Here is a 15,565-nt window from a genome sequence, read left to right as displayed (position 1 = left end):
AATTTTATCTTTCTTAATCAAAATGGTGCCGACATCCATGCCTATTTCAACACCCTCATCACCGTTGAAGCAAATGGGAGCAGTGATATGGGGTGGTAGCTGGGCATAGCAGTTGGATCAAGGTTAGTTTTTTTGAGGATGGGTGTGATGGTGGCATGTTTGAAGTCCGAGGGCAGGTACCAGAAGATAGCGATAGGTTGAAAAGATGGGTTAGGGCTGGAATGAGCATGTTAGTGAGGTTGGGGAGCAGGTGGGAGGGGATGGGGTCAAGTGCACAGGTTGTGAGGTGCGATTTGGAAAAGACGCAAGTAAGCTCTCCTTCAGTGATGTTTGAGAGGGAAGTTATTAGGGAAGGGCAGAGGTCTGGTATATGGAGTGGTTGGGGTGATTGAACAGTAAAGGTTTGCCTTGTTTGGTCGATCTTGTTTTTGAAGTAGGTGGCAAAGTCCTCGGAGGAGATGAAGGGAGTTGGAGGTGGCAGTGGTGGGTGGAGGAGGGAGGTAAATGTGCTAAATAGTTGTTTTGGGTTGTAGGATAGTGAAGATACAAGGTTAGCGAAATAGGTCTGTTTAGCAGAGGTGAGGGCTTGTTTGAAGGCAGTGAAGTCGTCTGGCAGGCGTGTTTTCTTCCAACGTCGCTCCGCAACCCTGGATGCTTGTCGAAGTTTTTTTTGTCCGTTAGTTTGTCATATATCAGCCAGCCACTTTCTGCCACTTAGATTGCGTTGTTATATACACTGGGTCTAAGTTGTGGTTCAGTCTGCCAAAAAGAAAGGGAGATTCAAATTGTCACAAAGTGGATATACTTCTGTCCTGTTAGTTTGTTGTATATCAGGCAGCCACTTTCTGCCACTTAGATTGCGTTGTTATATACACTGGGCCTAAGTTGTGGTTCAGTCTCCCCTCAAAAAAGGAGAGATTCAAATTGTCACGAAGTGGATATACTTCTGTCCTGTTGGTTTGTCGTATATCAGCCAGCCACTTTCTGCCACTTAGATTGTGTTGTTATATACACTGGGCCTAAGTTGTGGTTCAGTCTCCCAAAAAAAGGGGAGATTCAAATTCTCACAAAGTGGATATACAGTTAGGTCCATATATATTTGGACAGAGACAATATTTTCTTAATTTTGGTCATAGACATTACCACAATGAATTTTAAACAAAAAAATTCAGATGCAGTTGAAGTTCAGACTTTCAGCTTTCATTTGAGGGTATCCACATTAAAATTGGATGAAGGGTTTAGGAGTTTCAGCTCCTTAACATGTGCCACCCTGTTTTTAAAGGGACCAAAAGTAATTGGACAATTGACTCCAAGGCTATTTCATGGATAGGTGTGGGCAATGCCTTCGTTATGTCATTCTCAATTAAGCAGATAAAAGGCCTGGAGTTGATTTGAGGTGTGGCGCTTGCATTTGGAAGGTTTTGCTGTGAAGTAAACATGCGGTCAAAGGAGCTCTCCATGCAGATGAAACAAGCCATCCTAAAGCTGCGAAAACAGAAAAAACCCATCCGAGAAATTGCTGCAATATTAGTAGTGGCAAAATCTACAGTTTGGTACATCCTGAGAAAGAAAGAAAGCACTGGTGAATTCATCAATGCAAAAAGACCTGTGCGCCCACGGAAGACAACAGTGGTGGATGATCGCAGAATAATCTCCATGGTGAAGAGAAACCCCTTCACAACAGCCAACCAAGTGAACAACATTCTCCAGGAGGTAGGCGTATCAATATCCAAATCTACCATAAAGAGAAGACCGCATGAAAGTAAATACAGAGGGTTCACTGCACAGTGCAAGCCACTCATAAGCATCAAGAATAAAAAGGCTAGACTAAACTTTGCTAAAAAAACATCTAAAAAAGCCAGCACAGTTCTGGAAGAACATTCTTTGGACAGATGAAACCAAGATCAACCTCTACCAGAATGATGGAAAGAGAAAAGTATGGCGAAGGCGTGGTACAGCTCATGATCCAAAGCATCCAACATCATCTGTAAAACACGGCGGAGGCAGTGTGATGGCTTGGGCATGCATGGCTGCCAGTGGCACTGGATCACTAGTGTTTATTGATGATGTGACACAGGACAGAAGCAGGCGAATGAAATCTGAGGTATTCAGAGCCATACTGTGTGCTCAGATCCAGCCAAATGCAGCAAAACTGATTGGTCGTCGTTTCATACTACAGATGGACAATGACCCCAAACAAAGCCAAAGCTACCCAGGAGTTTATTAAAGCAAAGAAGTGGAATATTCTTGAACGGCCAAGTCAGTCACCTGATCTCAACCCAATTGAGCAGCATTTCACTTGTTAAAGACTAAACTTCAGACAGAAAGGCCCACAAACAAACAGCAACTGAAAACCACCGCAGTGAAGGCCTGGCAGAGCATCAAAAAGGAGGAATCTCAGCTTCTGGTGATGTCCATGAGTTCAAGACTTCAGGTAGTCATTGCCAACAAAGGGTTTTCAACCAAGTCCTAAAAATGAACATTTTATTTAAAATTATTGAATCTGTCCAATTACTTTTGGTCCCTTTAAAAACAGGGTGGCACATGTTAAGGAGCTAAAACTCCTAAACCCTTCATCCAATTTTAATGTGGATACCCTCAAATGAAAGCTGAAAGTCTGAACTTCAACTGCATCTGAATTGTTTTGTTTAAAATTCATTGTGGTAATGTCTATAACCAAAATTAGAAAAATGTTGTCTCTGTCCAAATATATATGGACCTAACTGTACTTCTGTCCTGTTAGTTTGTCGTATATCAGCCAACCACTTTCAGCCACTTACATTGTGTTGTTTTTTGCACAGGGCCTGATTTTTTGTTCAGTCTCCCAAAAAAAAAGGGAGATTTAAAATCTCAACATGTTTATATACACCTTCTACCTTGTTTTACAGTACCATATAACGGTTGTTATTTTGGTTAGATTTTCCAAAAAATGAGGAAGTCAGGTGGAAGAGGCCATGGGTGGTGGTTGCGAGCTGCTACTGATGGTGGTGGTGCATCTGGTGGTAGTGGCAAAAACACAATAGCACCCAAGGCTGGAGATGTTGAGCCAGCGTCATCATCTGGCTACACAAGGCCTCGAAGGCTCCCTTATCTGGGATTAGGAAAACGGCTTTTAAAGCCGGAGTAGCAGGAAAAAGTTTTGGCTTTCCATGCTGACTCAGCCTCTAGCTCTTTCGCCTCCTCATCAGAAAGTTCCAAATATAAAAGCAGCGAGTCGTCAGTGGATGCTCCTGGTCAGGAACAAGAAATTTCCTTGTGTCCTTCACCCAAACCAAAAGTAAAGGATGCGTCAGGCGACACTACAGGTTACTCCATGGAGCTCTTTACACATACCGTGCCTGGGTTAGAACGGGAAATTGTTAACTGCCCATTGCAAGATGAATCGGACATGGAGTGCTCTGATGAACAGCCACAGCTAGATTATAATGCTGTTTCATTGACTCAGATCACTACATTGCCCTGGCAGTGTACAGAGCCAGAATCTGACCCTGATGAGACTATGGTGCCCCATCACAAATGCTATAGCGCCTTACACGGTGACACAGAGGAGGGTGCACATGACATTGAAGAGGAGGTGATAGATGACCCAGTTGTTGACCCAGATTGGCAGCCATTGGGGGAAGGGTGCCACTGCCAGTAGCTCAGAAGCAGAGGAGGATGATCCGCAGCAGCCATCTACATCGCAACAGCTGTCATCTGGCAGGCCCGTATCAGGCCAATACCGTTTGTCAAAAACAAAAACAATTTTAGGACAGTGTGGCCATCCGGTGAAAGTAGCACAGCGTGCAATGCCTGAAAAGGTATTCCATAGTAGGAATAGTGCAGTGTGGCAATTTTTTAACCAAGATCCGAATGATCAGTCAAAAGTAGTGTTGAGCGATACCGTCCGATACTTGAAAGTATCGGTATCGGATAGTATCGGCCGATACCCGAAAAATATCGGATATCGCCGATACCGATATCCGATACCAATACAAGTCAATGGGACATCAAGTATCGGAATGTATCCTCATGGATCCCAGGGTCTGAAGGAGAGGAAACTCTCCTTCAGGCCCTGGGATCCATATTAAAGTGTAAAATAAAGAATTAAAATAAAAAATATTGTTATATTCACCTCTCCGGCGGCCCCTGGACATCAGCGGGAGGATCCGGCGTCCGGCACGGCTTCTTTCTTCAAAATGCGCGCCTTCAGGACCTGTGGAATGACGTCCCGGCTTCTGATTGGTCGCGTGCCGCCCATGTGACCGCCACGCGACCAATCAGAAGCCGCGACGTCATTCCTCAGGTCCTAGAAGGCGCTCATTCTAGGACTTTAGCTGAGGAATGACGTCGCGGCTTCTGATTGGTCGCGTGGCGGTCACATGGGCGGCACGCGACCAATCAGAAGCCGGGACGTCATTCCACAGGTCCTGAAGGCGCGCATTTTGAAGAAAGAAGCCGTGCCGGACGCCGGATCCTCCCGCTGATGTCCAGGGGCCGCCGGAGAGGTGAATATAACAATATTTTTTATTTTAATTCTTTATTTTACACTTCCGATACCGATACCCGATATCACAAAAATATCGGATCTCGGTATCGGAATTCCGATACCGCAAGTATCGGCCGATACCCGATACTTGCGGTATCGGAATGCTCAACACTAGTCAAAAGTCATCTATAAGAAATGCTCAAAGACCTTTAGCAGAGGGAAGAATCTTCAAAATTTAAATACAACGTGCATGCTTAGACATTTAACCAGCATGCACTTGCAAGCCTGGACTAACTACCAAACGTCCCGTACCGTTGGTGCACCTGCTCAGAATGAAGGTAGTCAGCGGCGCTACATTGCTTCCCTCACTGTAAGCCCACTGGTTAGGACACAACCAGCAGCAAATGTGGAGGTATCGTAGCAAGGCCAAAGCAGTCAGGGAATCACAAGGTTATTGTAGGAAACACTGTATGTAGGCCAACATCGAGAATACCATCACCAACCCTCTCTCATTCTGCCATGTCCACCACCACCACCACCGCTATTTCCACCATATGCACCTCTCCAGTCCAGCTCATCCTACAAGAGACTCTCGTTAGGAAAAGAAAGTACTCATCCTCTCATCCGCGTACACAGAGTTTGAATGAACACATTGCTAGACTAATCTCGTTAGAGATGATGCCCTACCGGTTGGTTGAAAGCGAAACTTTCAAAGCCCTGATGGCCTACCCAGTACCATGCTATGACCTACCCAGTCAACACTTCTTTGCGAGAAAAGCCATCCCAGCCCTCCACTAGCATGTCAAAGACCGCATTGTCCATGCACTGAGGCAATCAGTCAGTAGAAAGGTGCACCTCACAACAGATGCATGGACCAGTAGGCATGGCCAGGGACGTTACGTGTCCATCACAGCACACTGGGTTAATGTGGTGGATGCAGGGTCCACAGGGGACAGCCATGGTGGGACAGTTCTGCCTAGCCCACGGTCTAGGAAACAGTTGGCTGTAGGCGTTCGCCACCCCTCCTCCTCCTCCAGAAGCAAAAGCTCGTCCACAGAGCACAGTCGCATGACCATTCCATCCGCAGCTGCCAGTGTTGCACACGAGGTGTCCCATTATCGAACAGCTAGTGGTAAGCATCAGCAGGCTGTGTTAGAAATGAAGTGTTTGGGTGACAACAGACACACCGCAGAAGTACTGGCTGACTACTTGCAGCAACAAACTCAGGCATGACTGGGCAGTGTACATCTTGAGGCAGGCAAGGTTGTCAGTGATAACGGAAGGAATTTTATGGCTGCCATAGCCCTTTCAGAACTTAAGCACATACCTTGCCTGGCTCACACCTTGAACCTGGTGGTGCAGTGCTTCCTCAAAAATTATCCAGAGTTGACAGCCCTGCTCCTGAAGGTGCGAAGACTTTGCTCGCACATCCGCCGGTCGCCTGTACTCTCCAGCCGTATGCTGAACCATCAGCGATCGCTGAATCTTCCCCAGCACCGCCTAATAGTCGACGTTGCAACAAGGTGGAACTTTACACTGCACATGGTTCAGAGGCTGTGTGAACAGAGGCGTGCTGTAATTAATTTGTGGGAGGATACACATACACGGGCAGGCAGTTGGATGGCAGACATGCAGTTGTCTGGTGTGCAGTGGTCGAAGCTCCAAGACCTGTGTCAAGTCCTTCACTGTTTTGAGGAATGCACACGGCTGGTAAGTGCAGACAACGCCATCATAAGCATGAGCATCCCACTAATGCATCTGCTGATGCAAAGTTTGACGCACACTAAGGAGCTGGCGTCTGCAGCCGAGGAGGAGGGAAGCCTTGATGACAGTCAGCCATGGTCTGCTCAGGGAATTCTACTGTACGAGGTGGTGGACGAAGAGGAGGAGGATGATGGGGATGAATATTTAAGGGAGGAGGATGCTTCACAGGGGGAAATAGACACTGGTGGCTTTGCAAGGTCAGGTACAGGGTTTTTGCCGGACACAAGTGATGTTGATTTGCAAGAAAATGCTCTTCAACCCAGCACAAGCAGTGAATTGACACCTGGAACATTGGCCCACATGGCTGAGTATGCCTTAAGTATCCTAAAAAGGGACCTCCGTATTATCAAAATGATGACCGATGACGATTACTGGTTGGTCTGCCTCCTGGATCCACGATATAAAGGAAAATTACAAAATACCATGCCACATGAGAACCTTGAGCAAATATTGGCTACCAAACAAGCAACTCTTGTAGACCATTTGGTTCAGGCATTCCCAGCACACAGCGGTGGTGATGGTTCTCACACAAGCCGTAGGACGCAACATGGCACAAGTGTTAGAGGTGCACAAATCCGAAGTGGCGTTGGACAGAGGGGTTTTATGACCAGGTTGTGGAGTGATTTCGCAATGACCGCTGACACGACAGGCAGTGCTGCATCAACTCAAAGTGACAGGAGACAGCATTTGTCCAGTATGGTTACGAACTACTTTTCCTCCCTGATCGATGCTCTCCCTCACAGGTCATTCCCCTTTGATTACTGGGGACGTAAAATAGACACCTGGCCTGAATTGGCAGAGTATGTATTACAGGAGCTCGCTTGCCCTGCTTCTAGTGTGCTATCAGAAAGAGTCTTCAGTGCTGCTGGTTCATTACTGACCGAAAAAGGACACGTCTGGCTACCCAGAATGTTGAGGATCTAACCTTCATTAAAATGAACCAATCATGGATTTCAAATTATTTTGCCCCACCTTCTCCTGCTGACACGTAGCTTGCCTGAAAAATGTCTTGCTTTTGGCCTCCTCTTACTGACTTCTCCAATTCTGTCATTTGCAGCTGCTGAATGTCCACCATAGGCCATTTTTATATCTCCCTAAATGGGCTGACTCCCCCCACAGGGCCATGGTCACCACCTGGCACAAGCACCCGTGCGAGTGCCGTTTGCCTGGACAGGTGGGTGCGCCCACTCTTTTTCGACGGCACTGGCACATGGTCCGTCAAATTGCAATGAAGTGTCTCTGACGGTGGTGGTGCACAACCAACGTCAGACACACCATCGTAATATGAGGGGCCCTGTGCCAGTACCGCTGCCCATGAGAGAGTGTTCCCCCCCAGCTCGAACAGTGCTCTACCACTTGCAATACTTACCTCTCCCTGCTCCACCACTGTGTAGTCTGTGCTGTTAAATCCTTCAATGGCACTGCCAATACAAATTTGTTGAAATGATAGATGACAGTTAAAATATACAGGGGCCCTGGCCTCTATTTTGACAGTTAATACATTGCGCCTACTACCACTGTCTGCTACTCAGCAGAGGAGCCCACCCCAGTACCTAGCTATGCCGCCTGTTTAGTCCTGTTACCAATTTTGAACTGCTTTTAGCCTACTTTTGTATTTGGGCCTACTAACGGTGTCTGTGCCATTCATTACAGTTGTCCTCCACTGAACAAAGCTAGGCCGCCTGTTTAGTCCTGTTACCAATTTTGAACTGCATTTAGCCTACTTTTTTTATTGTGGGCCTACAAACTGTGTCTGCGCGACTCATTACAGTTTTCCTCCACTGAACAAAGCAATGCCGCCTGTTTAGTCCTGTTACCAATTTTAAACTGCATTTAGCCTACTTTTTTATTTTGGGCCTACTAACTGTGTCTGTGCCATTCATTACCGTTGTCCTCCACTGAACAAAGCTATGCCACCTGTTTAGTCCTGTTACCAATTTTGAACTGCTTTTAGCCTACTTTTGTATTTGGGCCTACAAACTGTGTCTGCGCCACTCATTACAGTTGTCCTCCACTGAACAAAGCTAGGCCGCCTGTTTAGTCCTGTTACCAATTTTGAACTGCATTTAGCCTACTTTTTTATTGTGGGCCTACAAACTGTGTCTGTGCCACTCGTTACAGTTGTCCTCCACTGAACAAAGCAATGCCACCTGTTTAGTCCTGTTACCAATTTTGAACTGCATTTAGCCTACTTTTTTATTTTGGGCCTACTAACTGTGTCTGCGCCATTCATTACAGTTGTCCTCCACTGAACAAAGCTATGCCACCTGTTTAGTCCTGTTACCAATTTTGAACTGCATTTAGCCTACTTTATTACTTGGACCTATATCTGTGATTCCTCCTCATCCTTCCCATTGCCCAGCCACTGCTAAATGAGTCTGCTGGTACATTGACCCAGACCACTGCATTCCCCGTGCACTCTACACAGACTGAATCTGACCCTGCTGAAAGTCAGGTTCCCCTTCCTGCACACTATACCACCTTACACGGGGACAAAGATGAAGGTGCAGATGAAAGTGCAGGTTCCTTCATCAGGTGGGGGGGCATACTCGTTGGCGACATCACTGGCACAGGGCCCCTCATAGTACGCAAAAGTGTCTCTGGCAGTGGGAGGCGCCACCCGCCGTCAAACACACCGCTGTACTATGAGGGGCCCTGTGCCAGTGCCAAGTGCCAACGAATGGGCCCCCCTGCTTGCTCAGGATCACAGCACTTGCAAAGTTGAAATACTTACCTCTCCCTGCTCCACCGCCGTGACGCATTCCGCGTTTCCTGGGCCCACGAAAATCTTGAGCCAGCCCTACCCCCCACAACTTTAGCCAAATGACCCCTTGTTTTCAATGCCTTACTTTTATTATAAAGTAAGTTAAAATGGGCACTGTAGGTGTTTTTCTGTCCTCCACTCACTGCCGACTTTGATTCCCCATTGACTTGCATTGGGTTTGGTGTTTCGGTCGCCCCCAACTTTTCGCAATAATCGGACGATTTCGCAAAACCCGACTCGATACTAAAAAAGTAAAAGTCGCTCAACTCTAGATGACACATTAGGAGTTGAACTGTGGGAACGGATAGACAAATTGGAAGGGAGATAACCAAGGGACGGTAGTGACATATTAGACAACAGAAATACATTGGGAAGTGAGGGTTGAGGTGGTAGGACCATTTTTGGGTGACATTCCTTGCTTCGGGTCTTCATTATATGGTGTGGCACTGAGTCACTAGTAGGACTCTTTCTGTGTTTCTTTGTTGAATGATTGGGAGTAGGGTTGAGCGAAACGGGTCGAACATTTTCAAAAGTCGCCGACTTTTGACAAAGTCGGGTTTCATGAAACCCGATCCGACCCCTGTGCGGGGTCGGCCATGCGGTACGCGACTTTCGCGCCAAAGTCGCGTTTCAATGACGCGAAAAGCGCCATTTCTCAGCCAATGAAGGTAAACGCAGAGTGTGGGCAGCGTGATGACATAGGTCCTGGTCCCCACCATCTTAGAGAAGGGCATTGCAGTGATTGGCTTGCTGTCCGCGGCGTCACAGGGGCTATAAAGGGGCGTTCCCGCCGACCGCCATGTTACTGCTGCTGATCTGAGCCTAGGGAGAGGTTGCTGCCGCTTCGTCAGAAGCAGGGATAGCGTTAGGCAGGGTCCATTAACCACCAAACCGCTTGTGCTGTAGCGATTTCCACTGCCCAACACCACCTTCGGTGAGCAGGGACAGTGGAAGCTACATTTTTTTTTTTTTTTTTCCCTCAGCGCTGTAGCTCATTGGGCTGCCCTAGAAGGCTCCCTGATAGCTGCATTGCTGTGTGTACGCCGCTGTGCAAACCAACTGCTTTTTTCAAAGCACAAATACTCTTGTTCCTTCCTTTCTGCACAGCTATCTTGTTTGTTTGTCCACACTTTTTATTTAATTTATGCATCAGTCCACTCCTTATTGCTGCCTGCCATACCTGGCTGAGATTACTGCAGGGAGATAGTAATTGAAGGACAGTTCCTTTTTTTTTTTTTTTTTTTGTGGGAGATTAAGATTGGCATTTCTGCTAGAGTGCCATCCCTGTCTGTGTCATCTCTCACTCAGTGGGCCATAGAAAGCCTATTTATTTTTTTGCTTGATTTGGGTTCTAAAATCTACCTGAAAAAATCACTACATCAATCAGTGGGAGAAAAATATTGGCCTCAGGGCTTGTGTGCCACTCCTTACTCCTGTGTGTGCCATCTCTCAGTGGGCCATAGAAAGCCTATTTATTTTTTTGCTTGATTTGGGTTCCAAAATCTATCTGAAAAAATCAATAAATCAATCAGTGGGAGATTAATATTGGCCTTTGGGCTTGTGTGCCAGTCCTAAGCGTGCCATCTCTCTCTCTCAGATAGTGGGCCATAGAAAGCCTATTTATTATTTTTTTTATTGGGTTTATAAATTTTCCCTGGAAAAAAAAAAAAAAGTGGGAGATTAATATTGGCCTCTGGGCTTGTGTGCCAGTCCTGAGCGTGCCATCTCTCTCACAAATAGTGGGCCATAGAAAGCCTATTTATTTTTTTTGGTTGATTTGGGTTCTAAATTCTACCTGAAAAAATCAATAAATCAATCAGTGGGAGATAAATATTGGCCTCTGGGCTTGTGTGCCACTCCTGACTCCTGTGTGCGTCCTCTCTCACTCAGTGGGCCCTAGAAAGCCTATTTTTGGTTTTATTTGTTTTCTAAATTCTCCCTGAAAAAATCATTTTATTTTATTTGGTTTCTAAATTATTCCTGAAAAAAATAAATTTTTTTTTTTTTCTAAAGTCTCCCTGAAAAAAAAAAAAAAAAACAAGTCAGTGGGAGATTAATATTGCCCTTTCTGCTTGTGTGCCAGTCTTGACTCCTGGGTGTGCCATCTCTCTCTCTCCAATTGTGGGCCATAGAAAGCCTATTAATTTTTTTGCTTGATTTGGGTTCCAAAATCTACCTGAAAAAATCACTAAATCAATTAGTGGGAGATAAATATTGGCCTCTGGGCTTGTGTGCCACTCCTGACTCCTGTGTGCGTCCTCTCTCACTCAGTGGGCCCTAGAAAGCCTATTTTTTGTTTTATTTGTTTTCTAAATTCTCCCTGAAAAAATCATTTTATTTTATTTGGTTTCTAAATTATTCCTGAAAAACATCATTTTTTTTGTATTTTTTTTTTCTAAAGTCTCCCTGAAAAAAAAACAAAAACAAATCAGTGGGAGATTAATATTGCCCTTTCTGCTTGTGTGCCAGTCTTGACTCCTGGGTGTGCCATCTCTCTCTCTCCAATTGTGGGCCATAGAAAGCCTATAAATTTTTTTGCTTGATTTGGGTTCCAAAATCTACCTGAAAAAATCACTTAATTAATCAGTGGGAGATAAATATTGGCCTCTGGGCTTGTGTGCCACTCCTGACTCCTGTGTGCGTCCTCTCTCACTCAGTGGGCCCTAGAAAGCCTATTTTTTGTTTTATTTGTTTTCTAAATTCTCCCTGAAAAAATCATTTTATTTTATTTGGTTTGTAAATTATTCCTGAAAAAAATCATTTTTTTTGTATTTTTTTTTCTAAAGTCTCCCTGAAAAAAAAAAAAAATCAAATCAGTGGGAGATTAATATTGCCCTTTCTGCTTGTGTGCCAGTCTTGAATCCTGGGTGTGCCATCTCTCTCTCTCCAATTGTGGGCCATAGAAAGCCTATTAATTTTTTTGCTTGATTTGGGTTCCAAAATCTACCTGAAAAAATCACTAAATCAATCAGTGGGAGATAAATATTGGCCTCTGGGCTTGTGTGCCACTCCTGACTCCTGTGTGCGTCCTCTCTCACTCAGTGGGCCCTAGAAAGCCTATTTTTTGTTTTATTTGTTTTCTAAATTCTCCCTGAAAAAATCATTTTATTTTATTTGTTTTCTAAATTATTCCTGAAAAAAAAATCATTTTTTTTGTATTTTTTTTTTCTAAAGTCTCCCTGAAAAAAAAAAAAACAAACAAATCAGTGGGAGATTAATATTGCCCTTTCTGTTTGTGTGCCAGTCTTGACTCCTGGGTGTGCCATCTCTCTCTCTCCAATTGTGGGCCATAGAAAGCCTATTAATTTTTTTGCTTGATTTGGGTTCCAAAATCTACTTGAAAAAATCACTTAATCAATCAGTGGGAGATAAATATTGGCCTCTGGGCTTGTGTGCCACTCCTGACTCCTGTGTGCGTCCTCTCTCACTCAGTGGGCCCTAGAAAGCCTATTTTTTGTTTTATTTGTTTTCTAAATTCTCCCTGAAAAAATCATTTTATTTTATTTGGTTTCTAAATTATTCCTGAAAAAAATCATTTTTTTTGTATTTTTTTTTTCTAAAGTCTCCCTGAAAAAAAAAAAAAAAAAAAATCAGTGGGAGATTAATATTGCCCTTTCTGCTTGTGTGCCAGTCTTGACTCCTGGGTGTGCCATCTCTCTCTCTTCAATTGTGGGCCATAGAAAGCCTATTAATTTTTTTGCTTGATTTGGGTTCCAAAATCTACCTGAAAAAATCACTTAATCAATCAGTGGGAGATAAATATTGGCCTCTGGGCTTGTGTGCCACTCCTGACTCCTGTGTGCGTCCTCTCTCACTCAGTGGGCCCTACAAAGCCTATTTTTTTTTATTTGTTTTCTAAATTCTCCCTGAAACAATCATTTTATTTTATTTTGTTTCTAAATTCTTCCTGAAAAATTCATTTTTTTGTATTTTTTTTTCTAAAGTCTCCCTGAAAAAAAAACAAAAACAAATCAGTGGGAGATTAATATTGCCCTTTCTGCTTGTGTGCCAGTCTTGACTCCTGGGTGTGCCATCTCTCTCTCTCCAATTGTGGGCCATAGAAAGCCTATTAATTTTTTTGCTTGATTTGGGTTCCAAAATCTACCTGAAAAAATCACTAAATCAATCAGTGGGAGATAAATATTGGCCTCTGGGCTTGTGTGCCACTCCTGACTCCTGTGTGCGTCCTCTCTCACTCACTGGGCCCTAGAAAGGCTATTTTATGTTTTATTTGTTTTCTAAATTCTCCCTGAAAAAATCATTTCATTTTATTTGGTTTATAAATTCTTCCTTAAAAAATCATTTTTTTTTTTTTTCTAAAGTCTCCTTTTTAAAAAAAAAAACACAAATCAGTGGGAGATTAATATTTACATTTGCGCTTCAGTGACAGTCCTGCGTGTGTGGCATCTCTCTCATTTGTTGCCACCAACAACAGAGTGTGTAACATTGTGCCTGATTTTCGTTGTGGTCTCACCCACCTGTAATGGGGTAGCTAAATCATACTGAAGTTATAGCTCACCGTGTAAGTTGTGTGACTGCAACAAATACCGTTAGTTTGGTAACGTTTTTAAAACAATGAGGAAGTCTGGTGGAAGAGGTCGTGGCCGGGGCGTTCATTGTCAGCTGGTAATGAGGGTAGTGGTAGTGGTGGAGCATCAGGTGGTCATGGGAAAAAAAATATTGCACCTAAGTCTGGAGCTGTGGAGCCAGGTTCGTCGTCTGGCTACACAAGGCCTCGAACGCTCCCTTTTCTGGGAGTAGGAAAACCGCTTTTAAAGCCGGAGCAGCAAGAGCAAGTTTTGGCTTATCTTGCTGACTCAGCCTCTAGCTCTTTTGCCTCCTCTCGTGAAACTGGTAAAAGTAAAAGCAGCGCGTCGTTAGTGGATGTTCACGGTCAGGGACAAGTCGCTTCCTTGTCCTCTTCAGCAAAAACAACAACAGAGAAGAATGCAGCAGGCGACACAACGGGTTACTCCATGGAGCTCTTTACACATACCGTCCCTGGCTTAGAAAGTGAAGCAGTTAACAGTCCATGCCCATTACAAGTTGAATCTGACATGGAGTGCACTGATGCACAGCCACAGCCAGACTACTATGCTGGTCCTTTGACTCAGACCACAACATTGCCCTCGCAGGGTGCTGATCAAGAATCAGACCCTGATGAGACTATGTTGCCCCATCACGAACGCTATACCACCGACCGACAAGGTGATACAGACGAAGTTGCACACGAGCTACAAGAAGAGGTAATAGATGACCCAGTTCTTGACCCCGATTGGCAGCCATTGGGGGAACAGGGTGCAGGCGGCAGCAGTTCTGAAGCGGAGGAGGAAGGGCCGCAGCAGGCATCAACATCGCAACAGGTTCCATCTGCCGGGCCCGTATCTTGCCCAAAACGCGTGGCAAAGTCAAAACCTGTTGGAGGACAGCGTGGCCATCCGGTTAAAGCTCAATCTGCAATGCCTGAAAAGGTATCCGATGCTAGAAAGAGTGCAGTCTGGCATTTTTTTAAACAACATCCAATTGATCAGCGCAAAGTCATCTGTCAAAAATGTTCAACTACCTTAAGCAGAGGGCAGAATCTGAAAAGTCTCAATACAAGTTGCATGCATAGACATTTAACCACCATGCATTTGCAAGCTTGGACTAACTACCAAACGTCCCTTAAGGTTGTAGCACCCTCGGCCAATGAAGCTAGTCATCAACGCAACATCCCTTCCGGCAGTGTAGGGCCACCATTTTCTGCACCACCTGCAGTATCTGTGCAGGTTTCTTTGCCAGGCCAAAGAAGTCAGGGTCAGGGAATCACCAGTTTCGTAGTAGGAAACACTGCATCTAGGGCACCGGCGGCAACAATACCATCTCCCACCGTCTCTCAGTCTGCCATGTCCACCGGCACCCCCGCTAGTTCCACGATCTCCAGCTCTCCAGTCCATCTCACCCTACATGAGACTATGGTTAGAAAAAGGAAGTACTTAGCCTCGCATCCGCGTACACAAGGTTTGAACGCCCACGTAGCTAGACTAATCTCGTTAGAGATGATGCCCTACCGGTTAGTTGAAAGCGAAGCTTTCAAAGCCCTGATGGACTACGCTGTACCACGCTACGAGCTACCCAGTCGACACTTTTTTTCCAGAAAAGCCATCCCAGCCCTCCATGTTAAAGAGCGCATCGTCCATGCACTCAGGCAATCTGTGAGCACAAAGGTGCACCTGACAACAGATGCATGGACCAGTAGGCATGGCCAGGGACGTTACGTGTCCATCACGGCACACTGGGTAAATGTGGTGGATGCAGGGTCCACAGGGGACAGCAAGTTTGGGACAGTTCAGCCTAGCCCACGGTCTAGGAAACAGTTGGCTGTAGCCATTCGCACCCCCTCCTCCTCCTCCTCGTCCTCCTGCAGAAGCGAGACCTCGTCCACAGACCGCAGTCGCACAACCACTCCATCCGCAGCTGCCATTGTTGCACACCAGGTCTCCCATTATGGGGCAGCTACTGGCAAACGTCAGCAGGCTGTATTGGCTATGAAGTGTTTGGGCGACAACAGACACACCGCGGAAGTTCTG

The sequence above is a fragment of the Ranitomeya imitator genome, chromosome 3 (assembly GCF_032444005.1).
Source record: "Ranitomeya imitator isolate aRanImi1 chromosome 3, aRanImi1.pri, whole genome shotgun sequence".
Lineage (NCBI taxonomy): Eukaryota > Metazoa > Chordata > Amphibia > Anura > Dendrobatidae > Ranitomeya > Ranitomeya imitator.
This window is presented reverse-complemented; position numbering follows the sequence as displayed.